This window comes from Egretta garzetta, unplaced genomic scaffold (assembly GCF_000687185.1).
Source record: "Egretta garzetta isolate BGI_Z169 unplaced genomic scaffold, ASM68718v1 scaffold365, whole genome shotgun sequence".
Taxonomy (NCBI): domain Eukaryota; kingdom Metazoa; phylum Chordata; class Aves; order Pelecaniformes; family Ardeidae; genus Egretta; species Egretta garzetta.
Window position 1 is genome coordinate 874,598 of NW_009259602.1, and position 10,836 is coordinate 885,433.

A 10,836-nucleotide genomic window follows, 5' to 3' on the forward strand; every position below is an offset into this window, starting at 1 on the left:
CCACACTTAAAGCAGCACAACATTAAACATGTCAGTAGTCCCACAAAGTGGCTGCAGGACTATCACCTACATCAGCATGTCAGAAAAATAAAGCTTTACAAAAGAAATGGAAGACACAGAACAGATGATGGAGACCAGTGCTCCAATGAGCCTGGGTGTAAGAATGCTCTTACATCAGTAGCAGGTGGGAACAACTGAGGACCCTTCATGAAGCAGTGTAGCAAAGACAAAAGTCTTCTTAAAAAGCCTAATGGTGTCCATTTGTGGAGTCAAGGTAGCCAATTTGAATCCCGCAAATGCAAAATGGTATTTTAAAAGAAAAAATGTTGGCTTAACACAAATACTCAAAACATGGTGGATCCATGTAGTTTCAACTGTTACATGCTTATTTTAACTGTTATTAATAGGCTACTGCAAAAGGGCATCTGCAGTTCATCCATTCAGGGAAAAAACTCTGTACAGGTACATTTGTCAGTCACACCTTGCTAACAGATCTCAAGTAGTTTAGAAAACAGATCTCAGTCATATTGACCTTGTTTTTAGCCAATATCTGCCAAGTGAATTACCGATAACTACACATGCTTAGGAGACTAAAAATTTCAAACAAGACGACATTTGAAAAACCAAAATATTTAAGCCAAGAAGAAAGAAAAATATAGCTGCTATAAAAACCACGCAATACTAAATAGTACTGAATACATAAATGGTGTTTATTCACCCTGACTATCACATTATTAATGCTGAAGCAGGAACAAACAATGTAAGTCACAAATGCTTCCAATTATAACTGCATTTCACAAACTATTGAACTATAGGAGACAGCTGCTATGCAGGAGAAAAAAATCCGCAGGAGGTGAACCTCATTATCTCCAGTAAGGCTGATTATGGACCCATCTGAATTCAGGATTAACTATTTATTGCCTTCATTTCAGTATGCTTTTGCTTGATAACCTCTTCAAAAGTAATTTCTCTTCCCCAGACAATTTTTAAAACTTTTTTCAAAAGACAGGTGTGGGGTTTTTTTTAAACAATGTCCAGTTAATGTAGAACTCGCTGAATCTAGATTTATTAAAAACCACTGCACACTTGTAAGTTAGACAGAAAACAAGAAAAAACATTTCACCATTCATAACAAGTTACTCCTTACCCTTTATTTTCCAAAAGGTAATGGTGGACCCTTTGGAAGAAGTGGTGCCTCAAATGGTATTCAACACTGCCCTCCTCCCCAGCTCTCTGCAACTTTCTTCTATCCTAGTATAACATACAGCAATTTAGGGGATCCTGATGCCTGATCTTTTCAAAACATACTTTCCTCTGTTGTCTTTTGCGAGCTATTTGTATTTACAGCACTCTCCATAATGCATCTACTCTACCACCTTTCACACTATATTGCAGGCTGAGAAGCATTACAGTACCTGTGATGCTCAAGACAGCAGGTCCTAAAAGATTATAGAACTCCCTTTGAAAGTTTCTGTCTTCTGACTGTGAAGACACCATCTCTAAACCATGGAAATAAACCATGTGGATCACTTGCTTCTGCTCCTACTTGTTACCCCCTCATCCTGTTCAAGCATTGGAACAGGCTGCCCAGAGTGGTGGAGGAGTCACCATCCCTGGAGGTGTTCAAAAAATGTGTAGACATGGCACTTCAGGACATGGCTTAGTAGACATGGTGGTGTTGGGTTGACGGTTGGACTTTATGATCTTGGAGGTCTTTTCCAACCTTAATGACTCTATTATTCTGTTCCCATTGCAACTACAATATTAGTTTGCTGTCTTGCACTTGGTATATATATATATACACACATACAACTTGATAATAAAGGCCTGGCTTCACACCAACTACAATATTAATTTGCTGTCTTGCACTTGGTATATATATATACATACAACTTGATAATAAAGGCCTGGCTTCACACATGCAAGGAATAAGGGACAGGCAAAAGAACAGTAACATGTGTGTGACTGGACTATCCAAATGTATACTTCCCAGTTGGTCTTGCCAGATTTGCACTCCCTTTGACTACTCCCTACAGCAATTGCTCACTCTGCCAGCCCACCCCCTTTCACTCAGTTACCAAGGAAGAAGAGCAAGCTGCTTCCTTATTCGGTCTGATGATATGCCATGTGGCAGCAGAGGATGCAAATGATCATTCATGCAGCTTAAGAAAAAACACTACACAAACCCCATATCTTTAAGTCTCCCTGGCCTAATTTAAGATCACACCTAATAAAATGGCTTCTGGTTATTGTTTATTTTTTGCAAGTACAATTTATTAGCCTAAGAAGAAATCACTTCACTAGAAAGTCACAAAACATCAAAGTAATCAAACCAAACCATTAAAGCCAGACCAAATTCTTGTACAACAGGAAATATTTATTAAAAAAAATCCACATCACATTTCTCCCCTTCCTCTAGTTTATTTTATACTGCCTCTCTGGAATCAACCACAGACACAACCTGGCTTCTTCATTCTCCACATCTATCCCAATTTATACCTGTTATTTGGGTGACCTCCAGATTTAAGAGGAATGGGTTCACTATTTCTTACTTACAAACCAATGAAAAGATTAATCTGTAGCAATCTTGCATTCCTATCACATAACAGTAATACCTATTTCAGTCAAGCAACAAGGTATTTCCAATCTTGGATAGATCAGGTGTTCAGGAAACACCTAAATGCCTCCTTCATCTATCTAGAGTAATGCAAAAAATCCTGCTGCATTTTTTTTTTATTTAAAGTTTAATGGCAATCTAATTAGAATAGCGATTTACACAGACAGTATCAGCCTCTCAGTAACTTGAGGTATTTACAGTAGCTTCTTTCTTCACATAGACAACACAGTGTAGAAACTTTACCCAAAACTTTGTATTGCTTGCAATTTTTAAAGACTGCCTCCTTCCTTGACTCTGGTTCATTTAATTTCACCTTACAATCACTGCATTTTCTCTCCATAGTTAAGTGTGTTACTAAGGTCTCTTCAAATGCAAGCAAGAAGATAAGTAACTTTCTCCCATTTACTCTTCTTGCACATAGGAAATGTGTGCAGTACAGAAAAGTTAATAAAAGCAAAGCTAGACAGGACTTCAAAGAAAAGAGGCTAGGTCTAGCATAGAAGAAGAAAAAACCCCAAACAAACAAGTGAAACTGCAGCAAAACAATATATAAGGGGGGTTTGGAGAATTTGGAAAAACAAACAAAAAAACCCCTAACCAAAAAACCCAACAGCAGCCTGCTCTCTGGGGCTCGTGCCAAGCCTTTGTTTCTCTATCCATCATGCTATCATCAGTTTGATTAGCACAAATATTTATACTTCCTTCTATACTTCTCACCCCCTCCTAGTGGGGAGGGGGAGAATTCCGCAACTGTATGGCTTGCTCGTGCTACTTTTTCCAGTGAAGCTCAACTCCCGTCACTTTATCCTAGTGAAAAAATCTAGCTTTACAAGTACACTGACTCTTGGTGTTTTTTCCAGTGTGGTTTGACTCCCACAGTTTGCTCTTAAATGTTGAGTATTCCTTTTACTGAAAGCACCAATATTTCAAATACAGCCTGTAATTACTTCCAAGCCTATCTACAGGTGTTTATATTGCCAACTTTCTCCAGAGATATCAAGCATTATTCTGAACACTGCAGTTCCTAGCTTCTAACATCCACAAAGAGTTCCAAAAAAAGAAACCCCAAACCCACAAACAACCAAAAAACCCCCAAACCAACCCCCGAAACAGTTTTTAACTTTGTTTTCCCAGATAACAGAAGTATCCATTTCCCTAGAGAAACCTAGATAACTCATTTGTCTTTCTTGGGTTTTAAAGAATACTTCCGTTTCCACTTTAATTTCTTAGTAATCAGTGCTTACTGTAGTTTTGTGTTTTCCAAGATTAGTAAGAGTGTGTAACTATATAATCACTTCAGTTACTAAAAAGTAATTTTATAATTTAAAAGTATGCAGAAGACATTTTTCATCTTTACATGGTTAAAATCCTTTACTTCCTGAGTAACAACTTGTAAAATTTCATTACAGGAAAGAAGCATTTAAAAAGAATAACAAAAAAAAGAATGGGTCACATAAATTTGGAAAGCATGGCTACAAATCCCGCTATAACCTTCACTACACTTTCTGGCCAAGAACAGTGCTTTATGTTCCAATGTTTCCTACTTTCTTCCTTTTCCAGAAGTTTCCTATCCTATCTCCTTGCTGCACACATTCAGAAATACAATTCCCAAAGACCATTGAAAGACTGAAACCAAGTCCTCTGAAAGTGTGGGAGCAAGAAAACAAATCTTCAGGTCACACATTTCTTGGAGCAGAATGGCTCCAGAAAAATCCTCCTTCGATAGCTTTGACTTCTGATACCACAGGTATAAAGTGATCATAGATTAGAACAAGTCACAGAAGGTTAACGCTCCACAGAAGCGCACAGTAACATTCTATATTGTCTATACAATCACCTGCCTACCCCAAAAATTGTACCGCTAACAGGTATCACTGATGAAAATACAGCTTTTGAGTCTGAAAAGATCTGTTTTGTTTACACACTGGGCATTCAGGTGCAACAATCCATCAAGGACTTGGACAAATACTTCTACAAAAAAAAGTTTATACGAAGATATCGACAGATAAATGACAGTATTAATAAAATGTTCTTTATTAAGTCAGTTGTTACTTAACTCCTGCAGGCAACTATGGAGCTAGAAAAAAATATGTTGTATGTGACTTTGCAAATGTTGGAAAACAAATTGTTTTGGAGCACTACAGGACAAGCCACTGTCTCAGCAGACTACCTGCTACCTCTGTCACCATGTTAAGAGCTGCATTTTGTGCAGCTACATCCATAATACATTCAATAAAAGACAAACAAGACTTCTTTAGCTAGATCACTCAGTTGACATCTATCACTAATATATTCATAAAAGCATGTGTTGTGTAACCACATTAGTTAGGTCTCTCAGATAACTGAAATAATTCTAAGCACAGCTCTCCACTAATTAAGAATATCTTATTTGAGATGCAAGAGGAAGAGATGCAAACTAATGAAAAGCAAGCTGTATTTCCAGTTTAAATATTTTTTTTTAGTTAAAAAACCCCACCACATTACATCAAACCATATTTGGTCTTACAATGTGGAGTTATTTGGTACTATTAAGCAGTCAGTTTTCAACACAGAGAGTAAAAACGTGAAGCGTGTGCCTACTTGAAGGAAAACATTTTGCTATTTGCAATCCTTGTACAACTCTCAATGTGTATATTATGTACGTGCACACAGTGGCAGGCTTCTATAGGAGAAGCAGCATAGTAGCAGCTGGCACCACTGCTTCTACAGTCAAATGCAGATTAGGTATCTCAGTCCATTCTGAATCTTCAGTTTGCATGCATCTTGCCAGGGCCATAGAAGATTTAGAGAAAAAACACTTGGAAATACTTAAAATCCAGCAACTTCTTCATAACGATGTGAGAAGGAACAGTGCATTCAACAGTAACAGCTCACTTTTGTTCATAACCTCAGCTGTGTCATGATGACAGGAAAAAGGGAAGTAATTCTTAAGAGGTGGAAAAGCTGCTTCAAGATGGGGAACAGTTTCCTATCTGTAAAGTGTGTTTTGTTCCTGGATATACAGCTTGCTACAACTACTAGTATCTTGCAGAGATGTTGAAACATCATCACCTTAACCTTTTGAAGACAGTGCAAAGAGACTGACTGCAAACAAATTAATTCTCATTTCTCTAATATGGTCAATCATTGCCACAGCACAAGCAAACTGACTCTAATTTGGCACGTACCAAATTAAGGACAATCATACAAGTTTTGTGACTAGTTTTGGCACTTTTTTTTTTTTAAGTACTTACCACTTCTTCTAGGGAAAAGACAACAAACCAAAAAATCCCAACCAAACATCAATATATACTATTAGTAACATACTTCAAATGAACAAAAGAAAAAAGAGGGAATCCTGTTCCTTATCTTCCCATATCACCAGTCTTAGCTGCTTCAAGACTTGTATTCAAGAATACCTTTGCAACTTTCATGATTTCTTTTCATTTAAAAATATTAGGAATAGCACACATTTCCTTCCCTCTTACTAAAGGCTTACAGAACTGGAGTTTGCTCAACCCTCATCTGACATTTGGGAATTGAAACTGTCAAGCAGTGAAGCTGAAATGCTTGTCAAAAAAGATGAAATTTCTTCTATCCTTCAGCTACTCCAGCTTTCAGTTTTCATTGGTTTTATACTATTCACTCCATTCTCCAACTATCTTTCAAAAAAACTGGTAAAACACAACACCCCCCAACATGGCCTAGCAAGTTAACATACAAAAAGAGGTTTGTCCATGTCAGCACAAGCTTTAAGGTTTCATGCAGGTTACAGAAATAGATATTTGAGTTGTTAACCCAGTACATCATAAAAGTAGATAAACTGCCTTAAAATTAACAACTTCCTGCAATCTGGAGCAACTCAAATTTGGCAACAGAAAGCGTTAGGATATCACAGACTTCAAAAGCATTAAAGCATTAGCCTCCCTTAGGGTGCAGCACATTATGCTCAACCTGATCTACCTGTGAGCTCCCACCCTCTGCCTCCAGGTATGCGTTCCTCCTCGTCCCCCTTGCAACAGATCTACAGAGCCCACAGCTGCAAACAGTTAAATAAGCACCTTGAGTCTTTTTTTTTTTTTTTTTTGCAATAGTGTCATTTTCCCACTGAATTAACTCCACTAACACAAACTGTGTGCTATATAGCACAGGGAACTGCTCTCACTGCTTGTATCATTCACTTTTACATGTACCTAAGCACACTCCATCAGCGACTCACATCTAAACTAGCATCTCATCTTGTATCAGGAGCTGGTAATTTTCAGAGAAAAGTGCAAACGACCTGTAATACACCAGACAGCGAAAAGCATAGTTGTGAACCGTAAGGACATACTAGTCAGAAGGTTTCATTTTCATCTGAGCTGTAATGGCTAGTATTCTTCTGTAGATGGCTAATCCTTAGGGGCTACTAGTTACAGAGTTTTGGGGGTGGGCAGGGAACATGACTCTCTCACGCATAGCCCATTCACAAAAGACTTCCCTTCATCCTTAAAGTGCCTTGCTTTTTTACAAGTAGTACCTTCATCTATTCTGAGCACATTTCACTACTGTTCATTAATTCACATGTCACCATATTTCACTAGAAGCAAATACCCATCTGCTTGAACTTTACACTTCCGATTACTTTTGTTCTCTTTTCTTAGTCTTCTCTTCCCCTTCTGAGGAAAAGTTTTCCTTATTTGTGCATGCCTCATTAACAAAAGTTACCCTGAGATCACAGGATTTCTCAGCAACAGGATAAATTAGCATGGCAGGAAAGCACGTGTCATTAACTCAAATGGCAACAAACACACAAACAAGCAAAGCAAAGGTCATGTTCGAGCATGGAGCCCCCTCTGGGGCACCCTGTATGGACTGTCATTAAAGAGGGCCATGCACTACCTCTATTACTACGAATAGGTATCAATCCCCCCCCCCCTTTTTTTTTTTAACTTTCACACTTCTTTCTGTTTGACTATTTAGTCATGCAATTTGAGTGTTGCATTAATATAGGATTCAAGTTATGATTTCTAAGTTTGTTTGCTTACACCATCTCCTACCCTGTCTTATGTGTATCTTCTGCTTCACGCCTGGTTTTATTGTATTTTCACCTACACCTTGCTAACAATTTATGACAACTATATTTACTATTTTCAGTTCAAGTTAGAATTTTATATTCCGATATGTAGGTTTTCCATAAAAAGGATGGATTCTGTGCATAATCCATATGTACTGACCTTTCGAGTTAATAAGATCCTGTCTTTTTTTAATTTGACAGTTATTGGCTCATCAGAGTTATGTAAAAAAACCCAAGTATTTTTATAGGTCAAAGCCATATAAAATACAACTGCAAAGTACCAATGCTAAAAAAGCCCAACAACAAACAGGTTCCGAATTTAAAGGGTTCAAATAGGCAGATTCAGGAGACGCTCAGACAAGGAAATAGTCCTTTTCAGAAGGACTTTGTGAGCAAGTCTCAACAGCAACACAGCACTGATCTTCCCGCAGCACAGACCTGATGGTACACAGGTACAGCCTTTCCAGAACCTAGTAAGCAGAATATTCTTCCACTGGAAGTTTAATAAAGGCACAGATGAACGTGAGAAGTTAGTAACTTGAGAAAATTTAAGCAACAGTTTAGAAACAAGCTTGAAATATGAACAGCCCTCCATCTAGAAACATTAATAAGCAGGATTTCCACTTTGTGCTCATAGTGAACGAACACTAAATCAAGTGAGGTGGTCCAAACTTGAGGTGCTTACTCAAGAAGCAGTTGGCTAGAATTAATTTTCCCTGACATCGCTAGAAGTGATCTTAATAGGGTTCCACTTTCTCAAAGGCCATGTAAATACTTCCAGCAACTAACTTAGCAATTAAGTTCCAGGTAAACATTCTTGCATCTCTTACTGCAGAAAGTCAGTGTAGCTGTACTGAAAAATGAGACACCTTGACGCAAGTCTCCAATACAGGCAAGTCTGCTTAAAAATCATGCAGAAGATAAAAAGGCTTCAGACGGGACACAAGGCTCCTCAGAAAAGGAAAGCTGGTTAAAAAAAAACAAACAAAAAAACCCAAGACTGTATTAGAATGCACTGGAATTCATCAATTCTTAGGACACAGATGGAAAAATCATACCAGAGTTGAGGAGCTGTTGAGCTCTTAAGTTTTCTGTAACCTTTGTTATTGTGAACAATACTAAACAAATGCACTTTATTTTTTTTCCCCTGTCATTTTATAAAGATTAAAGTTTTCATCCCTACCACAAAGTCTGCCAAAGAAACGAGAACTAAGTAGTAAATGACAAGTCGCTATCTTCAAATGAAGGATTTAGAAGTTTGGCGTAAGGCATCAAACTTGGGAACAGAACAGCAACGTTGCAAGGTCTTTGCTTGGTACTTCAGTAATAGCAAGGAAGGATTTACAAATAATTAACAGCTTATTATGAAACTTGAGAAATCAGACAATAAGAGAAATTTCTTTTAATACTTGGGATGCAAAGCTCATCTATGACTGCATGGCCAGAACAATGTTAGCATTGCAGGTTCGTTTTCCGTAACTGAAGTCTGAACTATGGGCATTTTCATTCCTGTAAGGAATGATTTTACCACACAAGACCACAGTAACTTAGTAATTGCAGGTCTTTTCAGTTTTTTACCTTGTACTTCGGACAATATTTTATTTACTTTTGTCTGGTACAGAGCAGCACAGTAAGCTTTTCTTCAGTAAACAATGAAAGCAAGCATAACAGAGCCTTACAAAAAGCTTACCTCTAGGTGTAGCAACTAAAACTACCTAAGAAGAAAATATAAGAGGAGAGTAATGGCTTTGAAAGATCAGCTTCATCAGATACCTGGTTTTAAAAAGTGAAAACAGCTACATTTTATCTACACAAAATTAAAATAATTTTTGTTTTAGGTGAAGCATAAGATATTAACAATCTACAGGCTAGTAATCATCGGGTAACATGGGGGGGAGGAGGGGCGATTAAACAAAGAGACTAAAAATGGTTGTATTTGATTAACTGGCAGGATGATGTATTGAAGAATCCAGGACACGGACACACACACAAAAGTCCCTTTGCTAAAACAGATTACCGAGGTAGAAGGACTGCTCATCTGCAAGTATTGGCCAGGTCAGGAAACCGTAAAATAATCAGGACTTGAAAGCAGGCACAAGACAAGGTTTCAACAGAAAGTTATCACTATCCGATGGCCACGCTCACGAACTAAGCCAACAACTGCCTGCCCCCTGCACCCTCCCAACCCAAGCATCCCTGCCGTGGCAGCGACACACCGCCTGTGGCCCAAGCCGCGGGGCATCATGCTACAGCCGGACTAGGAGGCATTACCACTGCCCTTGCCAGAAAGGTGAAAGCAAGGAAACAAACAAGAACGGTGGCCAGGGCTCCTGCTCCAAAGCCTGTATGAAAGACTGAACGTAGTTAGACGCCTCAAACGCTGGTCGCCATAGAAAATTACAGAGGCCAGGCCTGGCTTTTGCAGCTGAGGGAAGGAGTGGAACTTGCCTGCAAGGCACCGTGACAAGATAGGTCCCGCATGGTGACGAAGGAATGGGAGCTGCTTGCAAGGTACTGTGACAAGATAAGCTCCGCATAGTAACGCTGCATGTGAGAGATTTGGCTAACACAGGATGCCAGAGGCACGTCAAAGGACGGACAGTCCTGCGTCCTGATAAGCTAAGCAAAACTTACCATACGTAGCCAAGGGGCCCCCGCCGAGCTTATTTGGGGAAGGGGCTCATAACCACCCCCCATAATTTCGCCCGCACAGAAGATCAAGTCCTTAGAGGCGGTGAGCAGAAAACCAAGAGGGGCATGACTGACGTGAAAAGGGCGTGAACTGGGCCATAAAAGATACAGACACGAGGAGCCCTGCATGTTCCCACCACCAGAGGATCACCCTGACCACCAGCATCATCGATGGAGAGCTTCATTGGGGGATCCAAGTGGGGTAAGAGATCTCTCTCTTCCCTTTTCTTATTTTCCTCTTTCTCACCTTTGTGAATGTTTTAATAGAGACTACACTGCCACTATTACGCCTTCCAAGTTCAGGTTGCTCCTACCATAAATAGGTTTTGGTGTCGTTTCACCTTAATTTAGCCCAAGGGAGTTCTGAATTTACCACAACCCCTCCCTGGACCGTCCAGCCCGGGTCCTGACGGCCTGCCCACATCTGAACACCTCAAGTAAATAAAATATCCCCCCTCCCCTCCCCTCCAGGAGGAGGCTCCAGTGCTGGAGG

General features: G+C 39.3%; 1 protein-coding gene across 2 annotated transcripts in view; it reads right to left on the minus strand.

Moving 5' to 3' along the window:
* The window catches only part of SIK2 (salt inducible kinase 2), a 45,829-nt gene extending 45,568 nt beyond the window's left edge, over positions 1–261 (minus strand). Inside the window, exon 1 of one of the 2 annotated variants that reach the window (XM_035893943.1) lies at positions 71–261. The gene's annotated coding sequence lies outside the window, so the exon portion shown is untranslated. The remainder of the gene's footprint in view (positions 1–70) is intronic. The other variant, XM_035893942.1, reaches the window with a different exon arrangement.
* Positions 262–10,836: the final 10,575 nt, after the last annotated feature.